Source organism: Macrobrachium rosenbergii, chromosome 54 (genome assembly GCF_040412425.1).
Source record: "Macrobrachium rosenbergii isolate ZJJX-2024 chromosome 54, ASM4041242v1, whole genome shotgun sequence".
NCBI lineage: Eukaryota > Metazoa > Arthropoda > Malacostraca > Decapoda > Palaemonidae > Macrobrachium > Macrobrachium rosenbergii.
In genome coordinates this window covers 23414614-23432585 of record NC_089794.1, presented here as the reverse complement: position 1 = coordinate 23432585, position 17972 = coordinate 23414614, and the positions used below count along the sequence as shown (strand labels likewise).

Below are 17972 nucleotides of genomic sequence, written 5' to 3'. Positions count from 1 at the left end.
AAAATTCTTTACTGAAAAATTTATGCCATAGACCCAAGCACTGGGGCACTTCCGGCCATTCAGCGATTAAGACAGTGAAAAAAATTAAGTTAGAGTGGTTGGACAGCAAAATGGAAGAAAGGAAATGGAAACGGAGGTCAAGTAAAATGCTAAAAAAAAAGTGGGGTGCAGCTAAGGGCCTAAGGGACGCTGCAAACGACCTTCACCAAGTAATAAGGAACGCGGTCATTCAGCGCTGGAAGGGAAATTGAGAGTGAAAAGGTTTCTCAAAAGGTGTAACGGGAGGAAAACCTCGCAGTTGCACTAGGAAATAATTGCTAGGAGAGGGTTGAGGAAAGTCGGATGGAAGAAGGAGAATATGAACGGAGGTACAGTCAAAAAAATGAAAGGAGTTGCAGCTAGGGGCTGAAGGGACACTGGAAACTTTTATATAGCATTGCCCAAGGCCAAGAGATGCGAGGTCTACCCAATTGGGTGGAGTCGCCCCACCTGGGGTAACTACGTAGGCGATGACGTATCTTAGAGGTGTCTGCTGACGGAATAAGGAGGTAGACAGGCTCCGCCCACATTGGGGATTTTGGGGGTGGGGAAGTAAGCAGACCTTCTCTTTCTCTCGGCCTTGGTTATTGCCTACATTGCACAGCGTGAGGTGCACTGACGGCGCTAACCTCCCTGCGGGGGCCAGTGTTGATTGAACTCTCGGCCGAAATGCACATACGAATGAGGGCTAATGAGGTCATGTACTGTCAATTTGCATAGAGTTCCACTGCTGCCTCTTCCCTCGGCGAAACGAGGCGGAATATCAAATGATTCTGGCGATTTAAAGTTGCTGTGACGACAGGCTTTGAGCGGTAAAGCTTTCGCAAGTAATATTCTCAGGTATCTTAACCCAGATACAAAAATATACAAAAAAAAAAATATACACGAGATACCTACAGCAATATAGACTCGTTTCTCGACCAAAAGGATGATCGGTCGATATTCTACAGGTCCCCCAAACAACGACTCTTGCAGACAATATTTTCAAAAGGAGTTGTGATATGGAAAATATGGTTGGCACTCTTCGAAACTAGTATTAATCTTGTATGGATATGTGAGCATAAGGCCAGAGTTCGATCCCACGGGGGTATTATTATTATTATTATTATTATTATTATTATTATTATTATTATTATTATTATTATTATTAGGGACCATTGACTTAAAATTCAGGCTTCCGAAGAATATGATGTTCATTAGAAAGAAGTAACAGAAGATAATAAGAAATACAAAATGAAGAGATCACTTATTAAAAAAGAAAAATTAAATAAACTACACGGCATCCTCAGTAGGGAGACTGTTCCACAGTCCAACAGTCCAGTGCTGAGACGAATAAGGGACTTGTGTACAGTATAATGTATTTTAAGGAAAATGGTCGACAGTAAATAGATTAATCATTTCAGCTCTGAGTGTGGGAAGGGAATTTTATTTTTAGCAGAAATGTTATCCAGAATAAGTGAATTCATCATACTTCCATTAACAATTTCAGTATTTTGTGTGTATATATATGTGTATATATATTACAGATATATATATATATATATATATATATATATATATATATATATATATATATATATATATATATATATATATATATTTATATATCACTTACTGGGAAGCACGCTGTTCTAAATAATGCAGGTTTACTTTTCATGAATGTTAAATAGTTTTTAATTAATATTTTCATTTTCCATTTCTCGTAACGATAATATTCCATGCATTGGCTAAAACGAAATGTAAAAAAAAAATACTGCAAACAATTGTATTTGCTTTTCCATGAAATACATTTGAAATATGCAAAGGGTTTTATTTTTTCAGGATCCACATAAATGTAATACTTAGATAAAATGTTTTTTACGCAAGCACAAATTCCACATAACTTTAAAATGGTTGCAAAGAAAAACTCACAGATATAATATATATATATATATATATATATATATATATATATATATATATATATATATATGTATGTATATGTATATGTAATTGTAATAGCAGCAATGCCCTCTAAACTTTCTCGAATTCTCTTGGTCAGGTCGACAAGGTACCTCATTCCGATTAGGGGACCCGGGTTCGTTTCCCGCTACCAGACATCAGAATTTCTTCATATTTCTTGCATTTGGATCTTAAGGCTTTGTAGCGACAAGCGTATCCACAAAAACGCGAAGAATTCGAGAAAGTTAAGAGGACATTGTGGCTATTACAATTACCTACGTACCTGGTAAAAGTGACCAGTAGATTCAATATATATATATATATATATATATATATATATATATATATATATATATATATATATATATATATATATATATATACATATAAATATACCTACGTTTTTACTTTCCAAACATAAAAAATGAAGCTCAGACAACGAAAGAATTTATAGAAGGAAATGAATGACCAGCACCGTCCTCCGGGCGAGAGGGACCTTCATTGATACTGACAGAGTGAAGGCTGAGGTCGTATCTGTAGACAGATATATTGTTAGAGAGCAGATCTCCGGAAGGTTGGGCGAAATTTAATTCCTCATCATTCCTGACGTATTTCTGGCAAGATCAGGAAGATCGGGGTCTCTTCCTGGAGGGGATTGTATATATATGTATGTATATATATATATATATATATATATATATATATATATATATATATATATATATATATATATATATATATATATATATATATATATATATATGTAACTAACAATTATTATTATTATTATTATTATTATTATTATTATTATTATTATTATTATTATCATCCTTTCCATCTCCTCTCACCCCCATCGCAGACCTTAGACGATCACAGCAAATAGCGGACGGCCGGGAACTTCCCCAAACCCAGCTTTTACGAAAATCTGATTGGGTCCGATTGGGCCCGGGCACTCTTCAAAGTCCGGCAGACAGCCGCCGTCGGGACTGAGAAGGGGAGAGAGAGAGAGAGAGAGAGAGAGAGGAGGGAGGGACAGTCAGACAGACAGAGACAGAGAGAGAAACAGGGTGATATATATATATATATATATATATATATATATATATATATATATATATATATATATATATAGAGAGAGAGAGAGAGAGAGAGAGAGAGAGAGAGAGAGAGAGAGAGAGAGAGAGAGAGAGAGAGAGAGAGAGATGAGAAACAAAAAAGAGAGTGAGAGATAAGCAGAGAGAGAGGGAGAGACAGACAGATAGAGAAACAGGGTGGTAGAGAGAGAGAGAGAGAGAGAGAGAGAGAGAGATAAACAGAGGAAGAGAGAGAGAGAGAGAGAGAGGAAGAGAGAGAGAGAGAGAGAGAGACCTTCCGACCCAATTTAACCGGAAGTTGATAAACAGAATCAAATGGCTGTCTACAGAGTGAAGTCAATCGCTTCGACATCTTTGATGGACCAGGGGGAACCTCGCGCCCCCTGGCAGTGGCGTTGGGTCGTGGGGGGGGGGCGTGTTTCGGGTTTAGGTCAGAGGGCTATTTTCTATTTTCTTTTTCATTTTGTTCCTTCCAAACTTTAGCATAGTCTATTTTCATAGAACTATGAATGTTTAAGCAAAATGCCTATAAACTAAATGAAAAATCTATGGTGGGTTCCTACGTAGCGTTTTCGTTATAGATGCAAACTGTAACAGTTTATTTTCATAGAACTATGAATGATTAAGCAAAATGCCTATAAACTAAATGAAAAAATCTATAGTGGGTTCCTACATAGGGTTTTCGTTATAGATGCAAACTGTAACAGTTTATTTTCATAGAAACTATGAATGATTAAGCAAAATACCTGAAATCTAGATGAAAAATCTGTTGTATGTTCCCACGCAGGGTTTACTTTATAGATGCAAACTACAACATGAGTTTATTTTCATAGAACTATGAATGATTAGAGACACAAAGGCCCAGACGCCCGACTCATTAGTGTTAATGAACTTTTCGCCGGCGCTTTTGTCGATTGTATTCCACGGGTTATTTAATTCCAGTTGGCCTTAACGAGATACCTCGTTAACGGCGAGGGGAAAGCTGAAGCCTGGATTGCATCATATTTAAGTATTATAAAGCCTGTTCCCAACGTTGTTATCCCTTAATGAATGGCTGTATAGAAAACGATCTAAGATGGTATAGAAAACGGGATGTGGGATCAAATTGGTCTTTGAATGTCGATAATTTTCTTGATAAAATCTTGATTTTATGACATTGGGTTAAAGGAATATTATAAAGATGGATATTCTCTCATGATAATAGATTAAAGCAACCTTGTAAAGATGGGAACTTGTAGATAAAATCAGTTTTCTATTTTTTTTGACAAATATAACAAAGAAAATGGGAACTGGGTTTAAAATAAAAAATATCATTACGCTGACTATAGTACAATCAGACATTCTTCAGCTAAATCTCTTTCAAAATTAAGTTATATTCTTGTATATTAATATTATCTAATTACAGAAATGTAATTTTTAATAATTACACACCTGTCTCAGAATGCTGTAGCCAACTAGTAAGCTTTATATTAACAAGTAAAAAAATGCGTTGAAGTTTCTTCGGCGCAGTGGAGTTTTCTGTACAGTCGCTGCAGCGTATAATCAAGGCCACCGAAAATAGATCTACCTTTCGGTGGTCTCGGTGTAATGCTGTATGAGCCCGGCCCATGAAACTTAACCACGGCCCGGCGGTGGCATATCCTATACCGTTGCCAGAAGCACGATTATGGATAACTTTATCCTTAAATAAAATCAAAACTACAGAGGCTAGAGGGCTGCAATTTGTTATGATTGATGATTGGAGGGTGGATGATCGACAGACCAATTTGCAGCCCTCTAGCCTCAGTAATTTTTGAGATCTGAGGGCGGACAGAAAAAGTGCGGACGGACAGACAAAGCCATCTCAGTAGTTTTCTTTTGCAGAAAAATTAAAAACCCATATAGAGATACTGGTATATTCTGACAACTGTCAGTTTTCTCAGCTTCTCAGCTGGGCTCACTCTATGCAAAGCAGGTCATGTACTACATGACCTCATTAAACCCAATTCGTATGTTCAATTCACTTGCTGTTAATTAATGATCTCATTTAGAACTGTAGGGAGCAGTCACCTCACGAACTGCGCCGCCTGATTTTACTCTCTGGTTACAACAGTTCCTGTTTTATTTGCTCTCTCTCTCTCTCTCTCTCTCTCTCTCTCTCTCTCTCTCTCTCTCTCTCTCTCTCTCTCTCTCTCTCTCCCATCCATAATCTTGTTCGTGGAAACCTTGTTCATCTCTCTCTCTCTCTCTCTCTCTATCATTAACAGAAATCTCCCCCCCCCCCTCTCTCTCTTTCTCTCTCTCATCCAAAATCTTGTTCGTGGAAACCTTGTTCATTTCTCTCTCTCTCTCTCTCTCTCTCATAACCTTGTTCATAGGAGCCTGGGTCATCTCTCTCTCTCTCTCTCTCTCTCTCTCTCTCTCTCTCTCTCTCTCTCTCTCTCTCTCTCAGAGTCAAATTCTTCTCGTCCTCATATTGAAGTCCACTGAACATTGCAAAGAGGAAGGGTCTTGTAAACAAAAAAAAAAAAGAAAAACGAAAACAGTTTTATTAACATCTAGTTTATTCCTCCGAATGCCGAATGAATTATTTATTAATTTATAGGCTTATCTTTTTTTTTTTTTTACCAACTGATCTCGCCTTTCTGTATTTCATGTTATCTTCTGTAATGTCTTTCAAAATGAACACTGTATTCTTTGTAAGTTTGAATTTCAAATCAATGGCCCACTTTGGTAGGCTTGTTCCATATGAGTAGGGTTCATCTTCTGAATAATAATAATAATAATAATAATAATAATAATAATAATAATAATAATAATAATAATAATAATATCCTTTGGAAGCTTGAATTTCAAGTTAATGGCCCCCTTTGGTATGCTTGTTCCATATGCATGTTGTTCATCTTCAGAATAATAATAATAATAATAATAATAATAATAATAATAATAATAATAATAATAATAATAATAATAATAATAATCTTTATTTATTCATTCAGGTCTGTCAAGAAGAAGAGTGGGTCTGAATGGAATTCCCCGTTCCTTTAACATATTACGACACTGCAGAATATTTCGACTGCCCTGTACAGTCCAAAAAAAGGTTAGTTTTCAGTAATTCATCAGCCCGCTTTGGGCGAGTTATAAAGTTAATGTTAATCTACTATATTTTATGCCTGTTTTTAATATTACTGGTGGATCTTTGAAAGTAAATTTTATTCATCTGTTGTCTTATAATTGTTTGAAAAAGTATTTGTGCCTCACATAGAGGCGATGATACCTTCCCAAGGTAAGTTTATCAATGTTAATTCAGTGTACCTATACACAGAATAACACCGCCTGATTCATCTGTAGTCAAATAGATTTTTATAAAGGTTTTTGTGTCCCAAATGAAAGCGACAGCATATTGCCTAGGGAAGTTTATCCATCAATTCGATTTTCCTATACACAGATTCACACGGTCTCAAAAAGGAATGACAGTACTTTTTCAAGGTAAGCTCATGGAATGGAATGGAATACAAAATTCAGGGCAGAGGCCAAGTGATGGGACTTATCCATGAGGTCATTCAGGGCTGAAAGGGAAATTGAGAGTAAAAAGGTTTGAAAGGTGCAAGTGGCGTAGCCGGGCATAGGTGAGCCAAGATATTTTTGGGCGGGGGCTAAAGGAAATTATACAAAACTAATGTACCAGTTCCGTAATTAGTAAAATATACCATTCTCGAAGATATACGTCTGTGTGAATGAATGAATATGATTAGTATTAGTAACTAGTGAACCTGTATTTGCAAAACTAATGTACCAATTCTGTAATTAGTAAAATATACCATTCTCGAAGGTATACGTCTGTGTGAATGAATGAATATAATAGTATTAGTAACTAGTGAACCTGTATTTGAAATTACAGAGCTCAGTTTTCAATTAGTTTTCAACTCGTATTACATGCAAATGTACTGAACAATGTAAGGGTCAAAGTTTAGCTTCGAAGGGTATTTCAACTTTGGGGGGGACAGCCAAGCATCTGACTTGGGGGGGCCACCGAGCATCACTGACCCCCACCAATAGCGACCCCACTGGGTGCAATAGAAGAAAAAAACTTTTGCAGTTGGACTAAGGAATAATTATTAGAAGAGGGTTGAAGAAATTCAGATGGAAGAAAGATGATGTGAACGGAGGTACAGTAAAAGGAATGAAAGGGGTCGCAGCAGCTAGGGGTGGGAGGGGGGTTGGCCATGGAAGGGACGAGGCAAGCTTATGAAAATCAGTTTGAAAGACTCATAAAGAAGCGCTAATATGTCGAATTCTTGACGGCTCACCTGAACGCTAAAATGGCCCAAGAAAACCCGATAATCGCCAGAGAAAGGTGTTTGTCCCTCGTGTGAGGGGAGGGAGATGGTACCGCTTTCCAATAAACTCTCTCTCTCTCTCTCTCTCTCTCTCTCTCTCTCTCTCTCTCTCTCTCTCTCTCTCTCTCTCTCTCTCTCTCTCTCTCCCTCCCCACCTGCATCAATTATACGAGCAAAGTGTCGATGGCGGCTAGTCGAGCCGAGAGGCGCCTTAGCAGCAGCAGTAGCGGGCGGGGGGTTGGGGTGACAGGGGGAAGGGGTGGGGGGTTGGGGGCGGCGGCGGCTCTTGGGCCCTTGCATATTGAAGGAGTCTCTCTCGAACGCTCCTGGTTTCAGCCTCCGAGGGAACAGAATACTTCCTCCTCCTCTGTGATGTAAAGGGAAGGAAGGAAGAAGGGAGGAAGGCATTGTTGGACAAAACGAGGACATAGACACACACACTCATATATATATATATATATATATATATATATATATATATATATATATATATATATATATATATATATCTGTAACAACTGGCATTTTATAAATAGTTGCTTACTGTTATACTCTTTATTTAAAGTTGACTTTTCACTGTAGCAACTATGTCCATTTATGTGAAATAAGCCATATTTGATAAATATTCATAAAATGATAAAAGTATATTATAAAAAATCTTATTTTATGCCTAAAAGTCAATTGTTTATTTTTCCTCCTGTAATTAAAAAAAAACTATTTTGGTGTGATAGGAGAGAATTGGCTAGTTTTCCACAAAGGCATTTCTCCTCCTCCGTCAAATGTATTCATATATTTTCCATGAGGCCTCAAAGACTTGCTATTCCCTTGGATCCCGAAAAACTTTTAAAAGAATAAGTTTCCAGCTGTCTTTTGTGCATTTCTTCCTAATGAACACCATAATATTCTTTGGAAGCTCGAATTGCAAGTCAATGGCCCCTTTGGTGGGCTTGTTCCATATGGATAGGTTTCATCTTATGAATATAATAATAATAATAATAATAATAATAATAATAATAATAATAATAATAATAATAATAATAATAATAATAACAATAATAATAAAAAGACAAAATGTTATTTCTGTTATTGTAAAGAACACTCTAGTTGCCAGAAAGGTGTGTCCTGTACCTCCTGCATCAGAAACGGGTTTACTCCCGTCAGATAAACAAACAGTTGTTGACAGAATGGAATGGGAGTTTGTCATATTTCAAAGGCTGCCGCCTCTCTGATGGAAATTGATTTGTCAAGGGTTTCCACTCAAAGGCGATTTACGAAATGAGAAGCTGCTGAATACACACAAGGCCTCAGATGTATCATAACATTGGTTGTGGTGGTTTCCCTGTGTGTATCCTCTCTGAGGATCGGAAAATACTTCCGCGAGAATTGGAAAATACTTCTGTGAGAAATGGAAAATACTCTTGTGGGAATTGGAAAATACTTCTGTTAGGATTGAAAAATACTTTTGCGAGAATTGAAAAATACTTTTGTGAGAATTGGAAAATACTCCTGTGAGAATTGGAAAATGGTTCTGTGAGAATTGGGAAATACTTCTGTTAGGATTGGAAAATACTTCTGCGAGAATGGGACAATACTCCTGTGAGAACTGAAAAATACTTCTGCGAGAATTGGAAAACACTTCTGTGAGGATTGTAAAATACTTCTGCAAGAATTGGAAAATACCCCTGTGAGAAATGGAAAATACTCCTGTGAGAATTGGAAAATACTTCTGCGAGAATTAGAAAATACTTCTGCGAGAATTAGAAAATACTTCTGCTAGAATTGGAAAATACTCCTGTGAGAATTGGAAAATACTTCTGTTAGAATTGGAAAATACTTCTGCGAGAATTGGAAAACACTTCTGTGAGAATTGGAAAATACTCCTGTGAGAATTTTGTAAAATATTTCTGTGTGAAGTGGAAAATGCTCCTGTGAGAATTGGAATATATATATATATATATATATATATATATATATATATATATATATATATATATATATATATATATATAAATATATATATATATATATATATATATATATATATATATATATATATATTATATATTTATGAATGTACACATATATATAATTATATATATATGTACATTTATATATACGATACATATATATGTATATAAATAAACATATGCATATACTATATTTATCTCTCTCCTAAAAAGACTCAGCTTTCCAAAGATACAACGACTAATCATTGCCGCAATTCATCAATATTTCACACCCATTACCGGACATGAAATTCTGATTTATGAGAGCATTAAGGCATGAGTTATGTATTCATTTCTTGAATAATAAAGTTTAATTCCCCTTTGTAAAGATAATGGTCGGTGGACATCAATATGAGGACGAGAAGAATTTTTCTTTTAGAGAGAGAGAGAGAGAGAGAGAGAGAGAGAGAGAGAGAGAGAGAGAGAGAGAGAGAGAGAGAGAGAGAGAGGGGAGAGAGAGAGAGAGAGAGAAAAGTGACCAAAGCATTCATGAACCTCTTTTTATGAGAGAGAGAGAGAGAGAGAGAGAGAGAGAGAGAGAGAGAGAGAGAGAGAGAGAGAGAGAGAGAGAGAGAGAGAGAGAGAGGAGTTTTCTGGTAATGAGAGAAAGAGAGAGGTGACCAAAGCATTCATGAACCTCATTTTTGAGAGAGAGAGAGAGAGAGAGAGAGAGAGAGAGAGAGAGAGAGAGAGAGAGAGTGGGTGAGAGAGATAGAGAGAGGAGTTTTCTGGTAATGAGAGAAAGAGAGAGATGACCAAAGCATTCATGAACCTCATTTTATGAGAGAGAGAGAGAGAGAGAGAGATGGGTTTTCTGGCAATGAGGGAGAGAGAGAGAGATGACCAAAGCATTCATAAACCCCATTTTATGAGAGAGAGAGAGAGAGAGAGAGAGAGAGAGAGAGAGAGAGAGAAATCTCAACCCAACACCGAATTACAAGCTTTAAAAATTCCCCCAAATGAGAATCAGACGTCGAGCCTCAAATGCATCGGGAGAAAGCGATTGAATTCGCCGGAGGAGCCAATTAGAGGAACCGCTGCCTGAAGGGGAGAAGAAGCCAAACGAAGGAGAAACACGCGAAGAGGAGGAGGAGGAGGAGGAAGAAGATAGGAGAGAACAGTCCCGAGGGAGAGGGGAGGATCCTGGAGGAGTCATTTGCCTCCTGCAAATGGCAGGAAACAGTCTACCTCTTCTTACTGAGGCTGATGGAAAAAGAAAGGAAGGGTCTTGGATACTCACTTGGGAGGGAAAGCCGAAAGGAGCTTTTAGGGCGAACCATAGATTGATCATTGCTGCGAAGAACACATTCAGACAAATGGTTCCCATCCGGACGTTTTTTAGTAAGGCTGTCTATTCGGATATACGGTATTGGGAGTTCCGGATTTTCATTGCAGATTTCCAGTTTAAGGGTTATAGAAGAAAAGCATTCAGTGCTGACACTCACACACACATATATATGTATATACGCACACGTGTAAATATATATATTATATATTATATATGTATATATATATATATATATATATATATATATATATATATATATATATATATATATATATATATATATATATAAACATACCTCAAACTAACTCCGAGCAATAAAGTCTATAAAACCACTCAATATGCAGTGACTATCCCAAAAGTCAATGACCTCCTGGCATCCATCACTTTCCAAAGGTTCGTTCTCCACTTACGGTCTTTGATTTGTTTTCAACATGTTTGTGACATGTATGCATTAAGTTGGAAAAAATGTTCGTGACATGTATGCAATAAATTACCAACATGTTTGTGATATGTATGGGATGAGTTGCCGACATGTGTTTATAACATGTATGCAAAAAGTTTCCAGCATGTTGGTAATATGTGAGCTATAAGTTACCAACATATTTGTGATATGTATGCAACGAGTTGCCAACATGTGTTTATGACATGTATGCAATAAGTTGCCAACATGTTGGTAATATGTAAGCAATAGTTTACCAACACATTTGTAACATGTATGTAACAAGTTGCCAACACGTCTGTGACATGTAATCAGTAAGTTGTCAACATGTCTGTGACACGTATGCAATAAGTTGTCAACATGTTTGTAATGTGCATGCAATAAGTTACTGACATGTTTGCAGCGTGTATGCCCTAAATTGCTAACGTTTTTAAGTCGTGCTTGACTGCAGTATGGACGGCCATACCATACAACCTCGAGACTTATTTACGGATGAATTCAGAAAGAGTAAGGAACACAAAAGAGACAGGTAAAATCCTTACGGAATTGAGGGGAAACCCAGACCCCTTCTGGCTTTAGAGGAACCGAATTCAAGAGCCGAATTCAAGCTGCGAATTCAAGAAACGAATTCTAGATGGAATTTAAGGCGCGGCTACTCTTTTCCGATACCGAACATGGAATATCAATAAATTGTTCGATCGGATGCATTTGGGATCTTATCCGTGCGGTCGCCGTTTCTTCTCTCTCTCTCTTCTCTCTCTCTCTCTCTCTCTCTCTCTCTCTCTCTCTCTCTCTCTCTCTCTCTCTCTCATAAAACCAAGCAATCTCTCTACAAGGGCGTTTTGCGCACATCGTATGACAGGTATAAAATCTGAATCTCTCTCTCTCTCTCTCTCTCTCTCTCTCTCTCTCTCTCTCTCTCTCTCTCTCTCTCTCTCTCGGGAACGGACACAAAAATGAAATCTATAATATTGGAAAATACGTGAGGGCAAAACACAAAGGAAGGCTTTAAGACCAAAATAAAGAACAATGGTTGATTTTAAGACCGGAGTTGAAAACAGGTTTTATCAATTTGCGCTTCGCTCAGAAAAAATTATTAAGAAAATCATCTGACAGTATGAAAATAAATTGAAAAATATAATGTGGAATCAAAAATATTTTATTTGAAAATAGAGTCTTCCATTTGCCAATTAGCAAATAAATATAAAATATAAATATAAATATAAAAATGAAAAATGAATGTACATTTTGCTGTCAGTTACAAATTTCCACCCACGGAATCATTTAAAGCATATGGGTGAAAAATAAATGTTCGTGTTTGTTGATGTACAATGATCTAACTGTACTCGAAAATTATATAATGAATAACTATGCACTGTATTAACTTCATTATATTTACATGATACAGGATTATAAATTTGAAAGTAAATAAAATGTAAGAGAGGCTATTGCTATTGTCTAACAGCTAATAGCCTAATTAACAGCTCCAGGCTGCTGACATACAATGATTGAACAATATTTGGAAAGCATAATGAATAAATATGTGCTGTGTATGCAGGATTATAAATAAAAAAAACTGTAGGAGAGGCTATTGCTACTGTCTAACAGCTAACAGCCTCATTAACAGCCCAAGGATACTGACATACTGTTTTAACAATATTCGGAAAACATAATGAATAACTACTTTTATAATACAGGATCATAAATTTAAAAGCAAAGATACTGTAGGAGAGGCTATTGCCATTCTCAAACAGCTAAACAGCCTCATTAACAGCCCAAGGATACTGACAGACTCTGATTTAACAATATTCGGAAAACATAATGAATAACAATTTTTACAATACAGGATCATAAATTTAAAAGCAAAGAAACTGTAGGAGAGGCTATTGCTATTCTCTAACAGCTAACAGCCTCATTAACAGCCCCAGGCTAGTGACTTCATCGCCATCGCTACATAATAGCGAAAGAAATTCTAATATTTAACAGGAAGCAAGCTACCCCCGTCCCCCACTGGGACGCAAGTTCCTGAGATGTATGCTAGTATTGCACCAGCCCTGGTTTTTTTGCCGTGCCCCTAGGTTAGGTTAGGTTAAGTTAGGTTAGGTAGTGTACTGTCAATAACTTGGGTGTGGGAAACATAATGAGATTATTTTCAAGGAAATTCTATGGTTAGTTCTTAGGAAATGGCGTCCCGCTTTTTCCAGGGAAAGGTCCCAGTACTCGGGTTACATCTCGGGAACATGCCGCCGGGACCCGCGAGTTATGGAAAGTATCTGTTGAACTTTACACGTAACGAAATTCCGAAGCGACATCTGGCAGCTATTTCCTGCCACTTATTTTCCGGTAGGAAATTAAAGGCGAATGAGAAGAAGAAGAAGAAGAAGAAGAAGAAGAAGAAGAAGAAGGAGGAGAAGAAGAAAAAATTGTAGAAGTTTCATTGGAGGAGGAGGGGGAGGAGGGAAGGTGAGGTTAGTGTGTGGGTGGTTGGTGTTTTTGGGTTTTTGTATGTGAAGTATATGAGCAGACACCATAACACACACATATACATATATATGTATATACTGTATATATATATATATATATATATATATATATATATATATATATATATATATACAAATATGTATATATATATATATATATATATATATATATATATATATATATATATATATATATATATATATATATATATACATGAGGTATGTCTATTATATAACGAGACTGTGATAATTCCACCCAGTAAACAAGGCATGCAAGCAGCAACGTGACTCTGCGACGTTCAGTTGATCGTGAGTCGCCATTTTGTTTGGTTGTGTTTTCTGTAGTGGGCCTAAAAAATGCTAAGTTTAAAAGCTGAACAATCCCCGCAGGGTTTGTAGTGCTGTCAGTGCACCTCGTGTGGTGGACTGTAGGCATTACTTACGGTTCTTTGCAGCGTGCCTTCCTTAGGCCCCTAGCTGCAGCCCCCTTTGTTTGCTCTTACTGTACCTCCTTTCATATTCTCTTTCTTCCATCTTACTTTCCTCAACCCTCTCCTAACAATTGATTCATAGTGCAACTGCTTTGAGGTTTTCCTCCTGTTACACCTTTCAGATCTTTCACTGTCAATTACCGTTTCAGCGCTGAATGACCATATTGTTCGCAGTGCTTGGCTTTTGGCCTAAATTCTATATTCAGTTCAGTTCAGAAGATGAACAACGTGTCAATTTGAATTTTATAGTAAAATTGCGCAAAACGCCGACAGAATGTTTTCAAATGCTTAGCACAGCTTATGGGAAAGACTGACTGCCTCCTGCCTCGTGCGCGCGTGTTTGAATATCACAAAAGATTCTTCGGCGCGGGACGAGAGATTGTCATTGGACTGGAAAGCACCGTCATCACCAGGAACGAAGAAAGCTCGCCAAAGCAAGTCAAAATTCAAAGCCGTGCTCAATGTGTCTTTCGATATCAAGGGTGTAATGGTAGAAGAATGGGTTCCAGACGACACGACACTTAACCAGCATCATTATAAAGAAGCTTTGATAAAGCCGAGAGAAAAAAATCAGGAAAAAAAACGGTCGCAACTCTGGGAAAATGGTTTCAATCTTCACCAGGGCAGTCGTGTGCCTGCTCACACAGCACGTTCTGTAGAGCAGATTTTGATCGACAAGCACATTACTACGCTTGAACGCCGTCCACATTCGCCCGATTTAGCACCGTGCGACTTTTATCTTTTCCCCTAAGTGAAATCAGTGCTCAAAGGGGCACGTTTTGGGTCAGTTGATGCTGTCAAGAAGAAAACGGCGGATGTGTTGAAACAGCTGACAGCAATTGATCTCCTCCAAGCCTTCGACCAGTGGAAAAGAAGACTACAGCGATGTATCAGTGCAAATGGAGAGTATATTGAAAGGGACAAACATTAAATTTGCAATGCATAATAATAAAGGTGAAATATTTAATCAGTCTCCTTGTTTAATACACACACCTTTGTATGTGTGTGTGTGTGTGTGTTTGTATAAATCTGTATTTATAAGTCACCAGTCATTAACACAAACAAGTAAAAAATGCGCCGAAGTTTCTTCGGAGTAATCGAGTTATCTGTACAGCCGCTACAGCGTATAATCAAGGCCACCGACAATAGATCCGTCTGTCGGTGGTCTCGGTATAATGCTGTAGGAGCCGCGGCCCATGAAACTTTAACCACGGGCCGGTGATGGCATATCCTATATCGTTGCCTGAAGCACGACTATGGCTAACTCTAACCTTAAATAAAATAAAAACTGCAGAGGCTAGAGGGCTGCAATTTCGTATGTTTGATGATTGGAGGGTGAATGATGAACATACCAATTTACAGCCCTCTAGCCTCAACAGTTTTTAAGATCTGAGGACGGACAGAAAAAGCCGGAACAATAGTTTTTTTTTCGGAAAACTAAAAACCAAATTGAAGACTTAACGAGATAAAAAAAAAAAAAAAAATCAGTTATAGGAAGAACAAGGCCCCTCGATAACACAGATCCTTTCTTCCTTTCTTCCTACTTTCCTTTATTCCTTTCTTCCTGCCTCTCTTTCTCCCTTTCTTCCTGTATCTTCATACCTTCCTCTCTCCCTTTCATTGTTTCCACCGGAAGGACAGGAGTTAATTGGAATCCACCAAACCCCTGGAAAGGGAATCATTGGCTTCGGATACCCTACGGGAATTACATCGCCCGAAAAATACTGGAATTGGAATGTAATTGCTATAGATATCGTTCTCCTTGGGTTAGTGTCGTAGCATGCCACTCAGATGTCGCGGGGGGTTCGCGTCTCCCCCAGGGCGATGCAAAATCACTGGCTCTGTATCATGACCAGTTACTACTGCAGTGTCGGGGGGTCTGCTGCGGCGGGAGGTTGAAACCAGTATCCTTTGGAAACTTGAATTTCAAGTCAGTGGCCCCTTTGGTGTGCGTGTTCCATGTGAATAAGTTTCATCTACTGAAGTAATAATAATAATAATAATAATTATTATTATTATTATTATTATTATTATTATTATTATTATTATTATTATTATTGTTATTATAATAATAATAATAATAATAATAATAATAATAATTCTTTGAAAGCTTGAATTTCAATACAGTGGCCCCTTTGGTGTGCTTGTTCCGTGTGAATAGGTTTCATCTACTGAAGTAATAATAATAATAATAATAATAATAATAATAATAATAATAATAAATAATTAGGTTATTCATCCCCAAATTCGTTTTTAATACATTGTAATTTAAATTCATTTTATTGTTACTGTATTCTTCATCTTTGCTCACATAAATCTTTAAAGGATATTTTTACTCGACCAGACTCATAGGCAATATTCCAGAGTTGGTAATATGGATATTCCTACAGGCTGTGATGTATTACCCTTTATTTTTTCTTACAGCCATCCTTAAAAAGATTTTGTAACGACTCTTTACATAAGCAGTATTACGAGATTGATAATATAGTTATTCCTTCAGGCTGTTATATATTATAATATTCTTTATATCTCCTTGAAAAAAATCCCCCAAAAATGTTTTTGAGAATGAGCTCAAAACCGATATTCCAGGATTTACGATACAGTTATTCCTACAGACCGCGTGAGATCTTGCTTAAGCGTCCACGCCTCAGAATTATACAGCGGAAGAATTTGGAATTTTTATTATATACCCAAAAAAAAAGAAAAAAAAATGGATGAAAAAAAATTACACAGAAAATGTTCCATTCTGTCCCACACGAGACGAGGCAGAAAATATTCGCGTCCTGATGAAAAAGAACTTGTATTTCATTCCTTCCCCCTTTGTTGCTCTCACTTCCCATTATCGTTATTCCTGTACATTTCCTTTCTTTATCATTATTTCTCTCTGCATTTTCATTCTTCATTCTGCTTTTCATGGTCGCCGAAAAGGGAATGAAAGGGTCCTTTTATTTCTTCGCGAGACGACGACGCTGTCAGCTCTCTCTCTCTCTCTCTCTCTCTCTCTCTCTCTCTCTCTCTCTCTCTCTCTCTCTCTCTCTCTCTCCACAATGCAAGTGGGACTGAACGACACTCCTAGATGGCTGGACCTCGAAGCCCAGCTCTCCCACTCTCTCTCTCTCTCTCTCTCTCTCCCTCTCCCTCTAACCCCCACATGATTTGGGGAAGGGGTGCGGCTGGGGGAAAGGGTGCCCCTGAAATATGCAACTATTCAGGCTCGTCGTATCAAGTTTTACTGCCGCTGCTATTTACTCTTATCTGCAAGGCGGGAGGGGGAAGGGGGTAGAAGGAAAGGGTAGGGGAGGGGGAAATGGGAGGAGGGGGGAAGATGGAGAAGGGAAGAGAAGGGGAGGGGCAGGGAGTCGGAGAATGAGGGAGATGGGAAGGGAGATTGGGAGAGGGAAAGGGAGAAGGGAAGGGTAGGGAGGGGGAAATTGGAGGGGAGGGGAAAGAGGGAGAAGGGAAGGGAAGGAGAGTGGGAGAGGGTATAGGGATGGGAGGGGGAGGGGAGAGGGAAGGGGGTGGAAAGGGGGAGGGAAAAGGGAGGGGGAAGGGGAAGGGGATGAGAAGCAAGAGGGTTGTCTCATAGGGGGAAAGAATATGTGGGTCAGTGAGGGAACAGAACAATCTCAAACGATGAGGAATTTTATATTCCTGTTATTTTTATTCTATTCTTTTATATTGTTCTTTTTTCTTTTATGTTATTTTACTTTCATGTTTAACTTTTTTTTTTTAGAATCACATCGTTATACGAGCAAAAGGGGAAAATAAGGAATGTGCTTGAAATGAATTCATTATAAGTGGAAAGAATTTCCTTAATTTATTTTTATTTTTTTCATTTATTTTTACTCTTACCCGATGCATTTTCCATTTCA

General features: G+C 37.7%; 1 long non-coding RNA gene across 2 annotated transcripts in view; it reads left to right on the top strand.

Annotated features, from left to right (window-relative positions):
• The window catches only part of LOC136834884 (uncharacterized), a 411316-nt gene that overhangs the window by 224610 nt on the left and 168734 nt on the right, over positions 1 to 17972 (top strand). For both annotated transcript variants that reach the window (XR_010851906.1, XR_010851907.1), the window contains one exon: positions 6053 to 6153. This is a non-coding gene — a long non-coding RNA (uncharacterized lncRNA). The remainder of the gene's footprint in view (positions 1 to 6052; positions 6154 to 17972) is intronic.